Source organism: Crotalus tigris, unplaced genomic scaffold (assembly GCF_016545835.1).
Source record: "Crotalus tigris isolate CLP2741 ecotype Arizona unplaced genomic scaffold, ASM1654583v1 scf7180000023617.9722795, whole genome shotgun sequence".
Lineage (NCBI taxonomy): Eukaryota > Metazoa > Chordata > Lepidosauria > Squamata > Viperidae > Crotalus > Crotalus tigris.
In genome coordinates this window covers 14,700-26,840 of record NW_024100081.1, presented here as the reverse complement: position 1 = coordinate 26,840, position 12,141 = coordinate 14,700, and positions in this window count along the sequence as shown.

Here is a 12,141-nt window from a genome sequence, read left to right as displayed (position 1 = left end):
TGTGCAAGAACCCTGTTAGAAGTGAGCAAGGCCTTGACTTCTTTAAAGCAAGCCTCATGTGCTTGTGACCACAGCCACACAGCTTGTTTGTCTAGTAGCCGGTGAAGAGGCTCAGCTACACTAGCTTTATGTGGAAGAAAAGAATTGTAGAAATTCAGGAGGCCTAAGAAGGCCTGAAGTTCGGCCTTAGACTTTGGCCTGGGTGCTTCTAAAATAGCAGTTAGTTTGGATTCAGCAAGGCATGAATCCCACAGCATCATTTTGAATCCCCAGAATTCAGTAGAAGGCACCCCGATCTTGGCATTTTGTCTTTTCTTTTTTTGTTTTGTTTTTTCTGAGCTTGATGGCCTGATTCCCTGAATCTTACAGGACCAAGCCTAAGTCTTTCAGCTAGAATGGTGTGGAGTTCCCCCCCTCCTGCATCAGACATCCGTCAAAGTAGGGGCCCCAAAGAACCCCTGGTATACCTCGTAGTGTGTTTTCCATTACGCTTTGGAAAATCCCAGGAGCGACATTTACTCCAAACTGTAGCCTTTTTACTTTAAAGGCTCCCCTGTGGGTCACAATGGTCTGAGCTATGGCAGCATCATCATCAACAGGCAGCTGTTGATATGCTTGAGCTAGGTCAAGCTTTGCAAAACACGCCCCCCCTTGAGAGAGGCCAGGATGTGACTGACCACAGGAACAGGATAGGCATGTTGCTGCAATGCCTTATTGAGTGTGCATTTGTAATCAGCACAAATGCGAATGTCCCCATTTGCCTTTAGAGTCGTGACAATGGGGGTCTCCCACCTTTGGATTAGTTTGTTAGGTTCAGTGTCATCTTACTTTTAAAGCAAAAGGGACCCTTCTTGCTTTAATCCTTGGGAGTGACAGTGGGGGTCTAGCTTTAAAAGGACCAGGTGGTCCTTTGAATGTTCCCAGCTTGGGGGCTGAAACATCTGCAATTCTTTGCAGACTTCCTGTAGGTCAGAGTGTTTTTTTTTTTTTTTTTTTTTTTTTGTTTGTAAGCTGTTGAGTCCTGTGACGTGTATCCCCAGGGCCTCAAACCAATCGAGTCCTATTAGACTCGTTCGTTCACCCCCTACTACTAATAAGTCTAGTGGACCTTCAAAGCTCTTGTATTGCACGTTAAGGGTGGCCTCCCCCTTAACACACACTCTTGAGTTCTGAAAATCTGTTAATACAATATCAGAAGGCCTTAACTTGGCCTTAGACCCACTACTGGAACAAATCTTCCTAAATGTATGCACTGAAATGATGGACCCTGTGTCTAGTTCCATAGATAATGGAACCCCTTGTAGCTTCACGTTGAGTGACAGCTTTTTCTTCATGGGCTTGTGTGTGCCTGTTCTACAGATGCTTCTTCGCGAAGCGCAAAACCCTACCCTATTCTGGCTGGGGAATCTGGTACCTTTCAGGCGTTCTTCTTGGGTTTGTGCCTTTCGTCGGCTCAGACACACAGCTGCAATATGCCCTTGTTTGCCGCATGCCCGGCAGGTAGCGGAGCGGAACTTGCAGTCGGTTCTCCTGTGGCGACCTCCACACCCGATGCACTTGAGCAGAGCCGAAGAGCTTCCCTTCTGGTTCTCTTCCTTCGCGGGGTGTAGACGGTCGACTTCCTCGTCCGGATCCTCCTCGGAGTTTTGTCGGACGTCTTCCTGGTGCACGGACGCACCCTCTGCACTGTTTCTGATCGGCCGCATGTTTTTGAGGGCGCCGCCTGCTGCTTCTTCTGCGGTGACTTCCCTTAAGGCGTCTTGGAAGGATAATTCTTCCTTGGCAAAAAGTCTCTGTTGTAGCTCTCGATGCCTTAGCCCGCACACGAATCGGTCCCTCAGTCGTTCCTCGAGGTCCTTGAACTCGCAGTGCTTGGCGGCCTTCCGTAGCGCGGCGATGTATTCCTTGGCTGTTTCACCGGACCGTTGATCCCTCTGCTCGAAGGTGTGGCGCCATGAGATAACGGACACCTTGGGGTGGAAGTGCTCTTTCAGCAGCTTCTTCATGTCTGCGTAGCTTACAGACTCTACTGGAACAGGTGCTACAAGATTTTCTGCGATTTCGAAGGCGTCTTGGCCGCAAACGCAAAGCAGGGTGGCGGCCTTCAAGCTATCTTCCCTCACTTGGTTTTCCTTGAAGTAGTTCTCCATTCTGGATACGTAGGACTCCCACCGCTCTGGATGTGAGACGTCGAATTCCGAAAGCCTTCCGATTTTCGCCATCTTCGGATCTTCAGGAGACGGGTCTATCAGCCAGCCTACCCCCGAGTGCGCACCGGATTGGCGGGTAGCTGCCGAGTCGACGCCGTTCCTCTTCCGCCGCTCAGGACTCCTCGGGTAAGCTTACACTTCTTCCTTTCCAGGTAGTGCAAGGTATCCCACCTTCGTCGCCAGTGTTGCGTCCTTGGCGGGAAAACAGACACGAGAAGCAGCTGGAGTTCTCAGTTTCTTTTATTCAGCGTTCAGCTTACAGGAAGATGGCTTCAGCCTCGCCAAAACGCCTCGCAGCCTCTTATATAGGCAACTCCCGGGTAAATGGGTTACTTTTCCCGCGCCAGCACCCGCGCATGCGCACGGCGCTGGCGACAGCCTGTCTGGTCCCGGGCAGCTTTGCACCTGCCCGGGACTGCCTGCAAACGCCCGAGCCGTTTGCAAAGGCTCGGGACATAACACATATATATATGGCCACTGATTGAAATTATTGCTATAGATGTTAATACATCAAGAAACAATTTCTTTAGCTAGGGATGGGTTTGTCTGCCATTGAAAGAGCTGGTATACAATCTGGAGATTCTCCTGGAATTGCAGCTTCTGTTAGATCAGGTCAGATATGTTTCCCAAGAGGTCACATGAGAAACTGCTGTGGAGGGTCTAACCAATGCAACCTGATTTAATGCCCTTAAACCCCATCATATCAACTCCTCAGGCTGCTCCAGGTGAAAGCCAGTGCTGCGCAGGTACGGACAAGTGCTTTCTCTCCTTACCTATCCGCAGCCACTAGCCGACTGAAGGAGCCAACTCGGCTTCTTCTACTGCCCTCTATGGAGTGCTTATTTACATTTGAGTTCCAATATCCAACTGACTGACATGGGCCGAACAGGGACCAAAAAAGGGCCAGGTGTGGTCCTGGGGCCATTAAATGCCCAGGTCTCTGTTAGATCAATAGGTGGAAGTCTCAGCCAGTGAGCCTTTGCTCAGCTTTGATTGTTATATCCAGTATAGTCTTTCCTAGACCTAGAAACAGTAACTCACACATTTATCTCTTGTTTAAATTACTGCAATTCATTCTATATGCTCTTGAAGGTGATTTAGAAGCCAAAGTTGACACAGCATATAGCAGCCTACACATTGACTAGAACAGAACCAATCCAGTAGAAAAACAAGATATTTTCTGAAAACTACAACAGTTGACAATACACTTCTGGATCTAGTTCAAGGTGCTTATTACTGCTTCTAAAGCCTGTTGCGGGTTGTGTTCTTGTTACCTTCAGGACTACATGTTCCAGATAGAATCTACTTATAAAATAGGTTCAAACTGGGAGATCATGCTGCAGATCTTCTCTCTCTGGCATGTGAAAGGGAGAAGAGCTTGGAAATTATTTCTCAATTATAGCTTCCTCAATCTGGAATAACCTACTCTCCCAAATCAGGTCATTTCCAGATTAAAACACTGTTATTCCAAAAAGACTCCAGTGATGAGTTAACACATGATTAGAAACATTAATGGAAGTGGTGGAACTGAAATGACTCTTGGTTACTGTAATGTTTTAATGTTTACTTCATTTTGTAAGCTGACAAGAATTTAAAATGAGTTCTGTGACATATAAGGTTATGGAACAGCTAAAGATAGATAAATGAATGATTCATGCACAAAATATGCATATTAAAAATTGCATAGAAAGTGGATATATGTGCAAAGCTATGTAGAGAGATGCACATCTTGTATGTTGTAAAATTGTCAGTTTTTTTTTAATGTAGAATGATGCACCACTTCAATAGAAGGGATAAATGATTATGTGTAAAGCTGTCCTGGTCTGTATGTGTTTTGATTGTATTCAGAGAGTTGTGACAATGTGTATTGAGATCTCCAATCCCTTTTAGGCCAGTGAGCCCCTTCCATGAATAGCTGCCATAAAAGGCCTGGAGACAAAGAAGGACTGGGGGGGGGGACATGATAGCAATATTCCAGTATTTGAGTGGCTGCCACAAAAAGGAGGGGTCAATTTATTTTCCAAAGCACCAGAGGACAGGACAAGAAACAATGGGTGAAAACCAATCAATCCTGGAATTAAGGAGAAACTTCCTAACAGTGAGGACAGCTAACCAGTGGAACAGCTTGCCTTCAGACGTTGTGGGTGCTTCATCCCTGGAGGTTTTAAAGAAGAGACTGGACAGTCACTTGTCTGAAATGGTATAGGTTCTCCTGCTTGAGCAGGGGGCTGGACTAGAAGACCTCCAAAGTCCCTTCCAGCTGTATTCTGATTCTGAAATATATCGAGATCTCCAATCCCTTTTGGGCCTATGAGCCCCTTTCCTGAATAGCTGCCATAAAAGCTGATTACAAGCACACGAATAACCAGTAACAGTAACAATATAAAGAGTTGGAAGGGACCTTGGATGTCTTCTTGTCCAACCCCTTGTTCAAGCAGGAGAACCTATACCATTCCAGACAAATGCTTGTCCAATTTCTTCTTAAAACCACCAGCGATGGAGCACCCACAGTTTCTGGAGGCAAGCCATTCCAGTGATTAATTATTCTCATTGTCAGTGATTAATTATTCTCATTGTCAGGAAATTTCTGCTTATTTGGCTGAAGCCATCCACCATATTGTTTTCTAAGGGTGCACGTGAGTCCCCTCCCCCATTTCCTTTTCAGATTTCCTGCAGCTTTTAAAAAATGGTTTTTTTAAAGAAAACATTATTTGTTAAAGAGTTAGATAGGACAGAGAACTTGGCAAAGAACTTGCTGACAAGCACACAGTCACCTCCCTGGTACCATGTTGGGAAACTTGGCATGACATAATTTGTTTATTCATAGTATTTCTCTATCCATTTTTTTCCTAGCTATCAAAAAATTAGCAGTATGGTTTCTTGGGCAAACATTTATAAATTCAGCAATATAAAAGTAAAACAGTGTGTCAGATCCAATGCAAGGAGTAACAGGCAAAAGCGAATTTGATTGCCTTGTTTCAACATATCTTCTGGAAAGAAGAAAACATGGTTTGCTGCCACTGTGAAAAGGGCATTCCTGGGTTCACAGCTGTCTTGTTCAAAAGATGAAAGAGAGGTATGATGTGTATGTGGCATCCAACCACAATCAGAAAGGTTTACATTGGATACTTAGTCTTTCAAGTATGTGCACACAATAAGTTTATCTTCATAAAGGTCTGGCTCGGTTTTTTGAACTAGGCTCTCCAAAATTGGGAAGCCAATACAGATAGGTTTTTAAGAAGAGATTGGACAACCATTTGTCTGAAATGATATAGGATTTCCTGCATGAGCAGGAGGTTGGACTAGAAGACCTCCAAGGTCCCTTCTAACTCTGTCATTCTGTTAACATTTTTAATGATAAAAGAGAAAATACCAAATGGATATCTGGAGATGGAAGGGTTAAAGAGAAGCAGTAGAAAAGAAAGATTTTCAGAGGAACAAATGTAGAACAAAGAGAAAAGAAATTTCATTTATCCCTCATTCCTTTTATTCTTCGGGTAAAAAAAAAATCTTAAAATCCTGTTTCTGGAAATATTTCAGGCATAACATCTTTTCATGATTATTCATACAGAACTCCATTAACCAGAACTGGGTATTAAGGAAAAGTTAACAAATTTCCAAAGTGTTTTCAGAATAAGTAATTGAAATTCTGTGGATTTCCTGATACTATTTTCATATAATTTTTGTAGTCAGTTTCTCTCTTTCTCCCCTATGTGCACCAAAGCACACAAAATAGATATTCTCTCAGGAGCAATTTATTGCAATATTAATCTATTCTGGTTTGGGTTAATATTGCTCTTTTGCTAGTATATGTAGGTAACTTAACAAACTTAACAAACTTGGGAGCATTGCATATGATATCAACAATTAAAAGAAATCTTTTTCTATTAAAAACTAGATAACACAAAAAGATTTCAAGAGTTCACACTTAAAGCTCAATTATTCCTTTGAGATAAGGATTTTTCTCACCTTTTTTTTACAATTCCCAGTTCACACAAACATGGGTAATATTACAGGACCCCTTTTTAAGAATCTAATTTTTCACTTTCTCTTTCTAGCAAGACTCACTAAGAAGAGACATCCACAATCACTGTCACAATTACTATTATTTTCCATCTGGTTATTTGGACCCAGTAAACAAGAAATCAGAGGCAATATTTTTTTATCAGAAAACAAAAACAAAATAATCCAGGCACTGGCAACTATAAACTAACCACTGTCAACAACAAACAGTTTGTGATGGAATGAAAGATGCAATTGTCTGGATGTGATGAATATAGAATCCATGCTGGCAGAAAGGTCAAAGGTCATCTCATGCCAAGGTCCTTTTCTCTCCGGCGTGGTATCTTTTGTGCAGTATTGTTTGGCAGCACTCTTCGGGCACTTCGGCTACCTGCCAATGCAGCTGGTACTGGGCAACTATCTACTACAGACTACAAAGCATCCTTCGGCAACCAGCAGCTTCACCCAGGGGCCCATTTGCTGGAGGACAAAGAAAGATGGATCATACTTCTCATCAAAAGGATTCTTCAATTGTGTTGCTCCTACTTATTGTTAATCATGTAGCAGTTACTGAGTCTGGACAGTTTCTTTGGTGTGATCTTTACTGTGTGTAAAAAGGGCAGGAAAAAATTAATATGTGTATTTTATATATGTTATGCTTATAGAGGAGGATGTGCATAATGAGGTACAATTCAAATATTAAATTATCCCAGTATTCCCCCAAGTAAAATACATGTCTTTTTCTGCTTAGGTCCACTAGTGACCGGTAGCTCAAGCAACAGTAATTTAAAACAAAGCTGAATTTAGCAGACAGTTTGCACCTACTTTCTTTAAACTCATTTATCTTGGGAGGAGGACAATTATTCTTATTATTTTAAAAAAGAATGTGTGCTTTAGTATCCTTCTTTCTATAAATCAAAATTAGAAATACAGAGACAACTTTGCCCGGGCTTTCACTTAAACTAAGTTTTAAACAGAAAAGGTAATCTTGTAATCAGGCGACATTCCAGAACTTTTTCTGTGGGCCTGTTCCATCCCGTCTCCCCTCTTGTCTTCTTTTTTTTCAGATCTGTTGTGATCTACTGTGCCAAAGGAAGGAATTATCTAGGCTAAAATAATGGCTCTGTAACAGAGTTTCAGTTGCTTCTTTTCTAGATATCCAGCATCCACTGTCAAAACGCTAAAAGAAGTTGATATTCTTTGTGAAAGGAGAAACTTAGAAGGATTATTTTTGTTTTCCTCGGAACAATCAGTTTATTTGGTTTAAGCAAATGGATCCAAATTTGCAAATATTTTAAAAGGAATCTCCCTTTAGTTTTTAAGCAACAAATATGGGATTCATTTTTCCCTCTGTGTTGACCATTTTAACTTAAGCAATGATTATGTGAATTTATATACAAATATTATATGATCATAGCAATAGTGAAGATGTTCAAAAAAAAAATCCATCAACTATAATGTGGATATCACTCTACTGCATTTATTGGTGCATTCTTTCAAATTAGCATAATTTAATTTCTTTACCTTCTTATTTACTGTGGGGAGTTTAATTTTTAAAAAAACACACACACAAGAAGGATTTAAGGTCTCTTCTATTTCAATGGAATTAAATTAAAATAAAACCTACTTAGAAATTAGCATTTATGTTAAACAGAAATAGATATAATCTGAAAGAGATATCAGTTTGGGCTGTTTTATATTCCTCCTTATAAAGCAGACAACATTCTTCGATGATGCACTTACTTTTAAACAGAAATAGTAATATTAATTTATTCATCCTTTCCATATCCTTCCTTCCTTCCTTCCTTCCTTCCTTCCTTCCTTCCTTCCTTCCTTCCTTCCTTCCGTCTTACAGTAAAATCTTAAAGATGAAACACAGTAAGGGAGGTGAAAACCTGAAGTCTTCAGTTTCCCTCTTTTTCCATTTGTCCCTGATATTCCGTTTCTTGTTCCAATATCAGCGACTCAAAATTGTTATATATAATTTAACATTATACAGCAGCATTGTCATATCAAACATAGTGAAACTGATTCCAAAAACACCATCTGGTATTTGGGAATGCACTGTGAGTTGGGAATGTGAGAAGAGATATTCTTTGCCACTTTCATTGGGATCCAGCCATTAACAGTGTAATTGCCAAGAAAAGGTGACAGGCTTCAGGCAATTGGTGTATTTCCTTCTTTAGACTATTAACTCTATGAGTCCTAAACTGAATACAAGAAAGAGTGGAAAAGACAGCAATCTGTCCTAAATAAAGGATAGCCAACCACTAAATTTTGGGAAGTGGACAAGAATAAATGACAGAACCAGCTTTTGATTTAAGGAAAGAAATCAAGATGCGTCTGCTCTTAAAACCTGTAATTGAATGGTTTTTGCCATAATTAAATTTTTATCCAAAGGCTCATTAAAATGTATCAGTGGAATCTTCTAATCCTGTCCAAATTACTAAACTGTGACGACTGTTATTCCCAACTGTACTTAGCTGATTCAAGAGTCAACAATAGAAAACCCAGTTTTGTAAGTTACTAAAATCTTTTGATGTGATGGGATTGTTGTTGTTTTCCTCTCAGGCAGCTATCTCTGAGTGTTCCTGTCTCTGCTTTTTCATGCTGTTCCAATGATTTATAGCAAACTGCTTGTGAAACCAAAGAAATGATAGCACGACTTGTGATACAGCACTAAAATCAGTTATCCAAAATTAAAAAGAAGTTACTGTATAGAATTACAGCATATTTCTTGCACTAACTCGGCTAAGTCTTTGGATCCCATTCTATATTAGAAAAGAGTCAGTAAAACCCAGTTCCTATATTATACAGTTCATGAAGTAGAATAAAGACAAAGTTTATTATACTGTACATACTATTTTTAATGATTTTTTAAAAATTTAATTTTGATACCATTCTCTGTATTCTCAGACTCTAGATGCTGCTGTGAAGACAAAATGTGATCAGGAATTCAAATCATTACAACAGAAAGATATTCATTTAGAACAGATTGTTGTCTTCTTCCCCGATTTGAATATAACTGTGTAGACAGCTGGTGTGATGTAATGGCTCAGGAGTTGGACTAAGACCAAGGAAAGGTCATTGGATGACTTTGGGTCACACGTTATCTCTCACAGCACAGCTTATCTGACAGAGTTGTTGTTGTGGGAGAAAGTGGAGGAAGCAATATTATATTTGCCAAATTTTGGTGCTAAAGGAAAGATAAGTTAGAAATCTAACAAATAATAAATATCTCCACTTAAATATTTGAGCTGCAATTTTCATGGGACTCTACATTAATAATAATATGACATAGCTAGACCAATCTACTTGCAAACTATCATTTCATTGATCAAATCTTCTGGATATCACACACGATTAAGGTTTATAATGGCCCATGCCTAAAAGGCCCGTTTTCAAATTTTAGCAAAGTTTATTAATTGGTTTGTTTGATTATATCCCATCTTTTCATCCAGAAACTGAAGATGGGATTTTGAATGAATTGCTAATGAATTTGGTCTTGGTTAGTGACAATGTGTCATTTACATTGGATGGGATCTATAACTATTTTCCATTTGACAAGAAAGAGTCATCAAATAACCAAAGGTTATAACCACCAGATGCATTCATGAAAATAGCTGTGTAGACAGTTGGTGTGACATGATGGTTAAGGTGCTGGACTAGTACCAGGAGGCCAAGGTTAAAATCTACCCTCAACCATGAAAGCCTACTTATGCCAACTTATTTTGCACGAAGTATTTTCTTAGATTAAATGTTGCTGATACAATATTTTAATCCCTGTATTTCTCTAGGTGGATTCTTTTCTTTTTCTATTTATTAAGATTCCTTCCTGATAGTAGAAAAGCAGCTGGCAGCATTTCTAACAAATATGGCAAGAGTTACCCACATATATATGATGATCATATTTACAAGTATGTGTTTTTCCAGAAGAGCATATGAAAATCTGAGTATCCATGCATGAAGCCTTCAAATGAAATTTGTTATTATTTTGGAGGATAAAAGAGCCCAGAAAAAAAGCCATAAAAACCTGGACTTTCTGGAGGGCTAGAGAAACCAAGATTGTCAATACTAGCACAGTGAAGTAATTATGTCAGAGAAGGTGCACAGAGACTTCAGGTTCTTACATGCAGAATACTAGCATACCAACGTAGATCAAGGATCTGACCAAAAAATGGTGATGGAAGCAAGGATTGAAGGATTGTGGTTAGATTATTGTGTTTCAAAGTATTTCCAATGAGTAGAGATATTAAAAGTAAGATTTATGCCTGAAGAAAAATGCATTCGTTTTCTTTCTATCATCTATACCCTGTGCCAAACTGGGTACTAAAAACCAAGAAGCATGAAGTGTTCTGAACCACGGTCTTTTCAGAGATTTGTAGAGAGCTGTTTCAGAAATTCCTGGTTTGAGAAGTGTTGGTTATAAGAGGTAGGTGTAAGAAGAAAGGTCGTATGTTTTACACATACACATTCCAGATATATACATTTTATATTAAAGGAGCTATTCTGCTGGTCAGGTCCAGGCTATGTACTTAATGGTACATTGTAGTTTAAGAATTTTGTTAACAATTCTATGATATCTTTCCTACACCATATATAAATATGAATGGGTGGATCTCTCATTGTGTGTGTATGCAATGTGCATATACATATCCACACACACACAAAACACATCTGTATATTTGTATATTCAAACACATTTCATTTTTAAAGAACATATTCTTCATTTTGATATTTTCAAATATAGACTTTACCACTTTATTTAGATTGCTTCTTGTTGTGAATACAATGCAATAAAGGCTACATTTAGTTATTTATTTAACAGATAGATTGGAGCCTATCAGGACTTTCCAGTATTATTATAAGCTATATAAAATAGGGATTCATGCTGAATATTAACAAAGTTATGATCCCCAAAATATCTTCTATGAAAATTATATTGGCATCCATTCCATAAATGTTAAAGATGAAGTCAATACAAGGCTCACAACATCAAATATTCTTTTGAAGCCACAGTTCTATGTTCCAACAGAAATTTCTTCCATGATGGACAAACCATTATTATTTGGCAAGCAAAATAAAAACACACCCTCAACACACCAATTCATCCTTCTATTATTCTAGATCCAATTGGCAGACTGCGTCTTTCTTATCACGGATTCAAAAGTTCTAATACTCATACAATCATTTGTTTCTCCAGCATGATTGGATGGAGAACCCATGGATGGGTTGTCTTAATCTATCTGCTCCAATTAGACTAAGTCTGAAATTTAGTACCGCCCCCTCTGTGCCAACTGCACCCCAGTTTTAGACTTAGTCTCTTTGCCCCAAGACGCTTTTTGTCTTCGCTCCTGGAGCAGAAGACTGTTTAATTCTATTTAATTACTTAGCTCAGGCTATTATTATTATTTGTTATTTTATTATTGATTCAGAATCGATTATATCTAGAAGAAAGATCAATTATCCCAGTCTGAAGCCTATTCAGGCTGACAGACTCACAATCCTCTCCCTCTGGGGGGGGGGGAAAACTTTTCCCTTCTTTGTTTTCCTCAGTTAGGGACAGCAAGATCAAACCTTTGATTTAGGTCGTTTTCAGAGCCTCATCAAGCCTGGAGGGAGCCTTCCCAGGTCCCTCAGCCCCAGCAGAGAGCAGCAGGTGAGACTTTGGGCGCGGCCCAATTTTCGGAGCCGGGAGGGCCTGTCAGGCCTTGGACGACAGCTTTTCCAGCCGGCCTAATCACATGCCACCAGCTGCTTTAGGAGCCCAGGCGATTCACCTGAACGAGGGCTTGTTGCAGCTTAGACCCTAGGCCTCAAGGCCTTCTCCCAATTTTCGGAGCCGGGAGGGCCTGTCAGGCCTTGGACGACAGCTTTTCTAGCCGGCCTAATCACATGCCACCAGCTGCTTTAGGAGCCCAGGCGATTC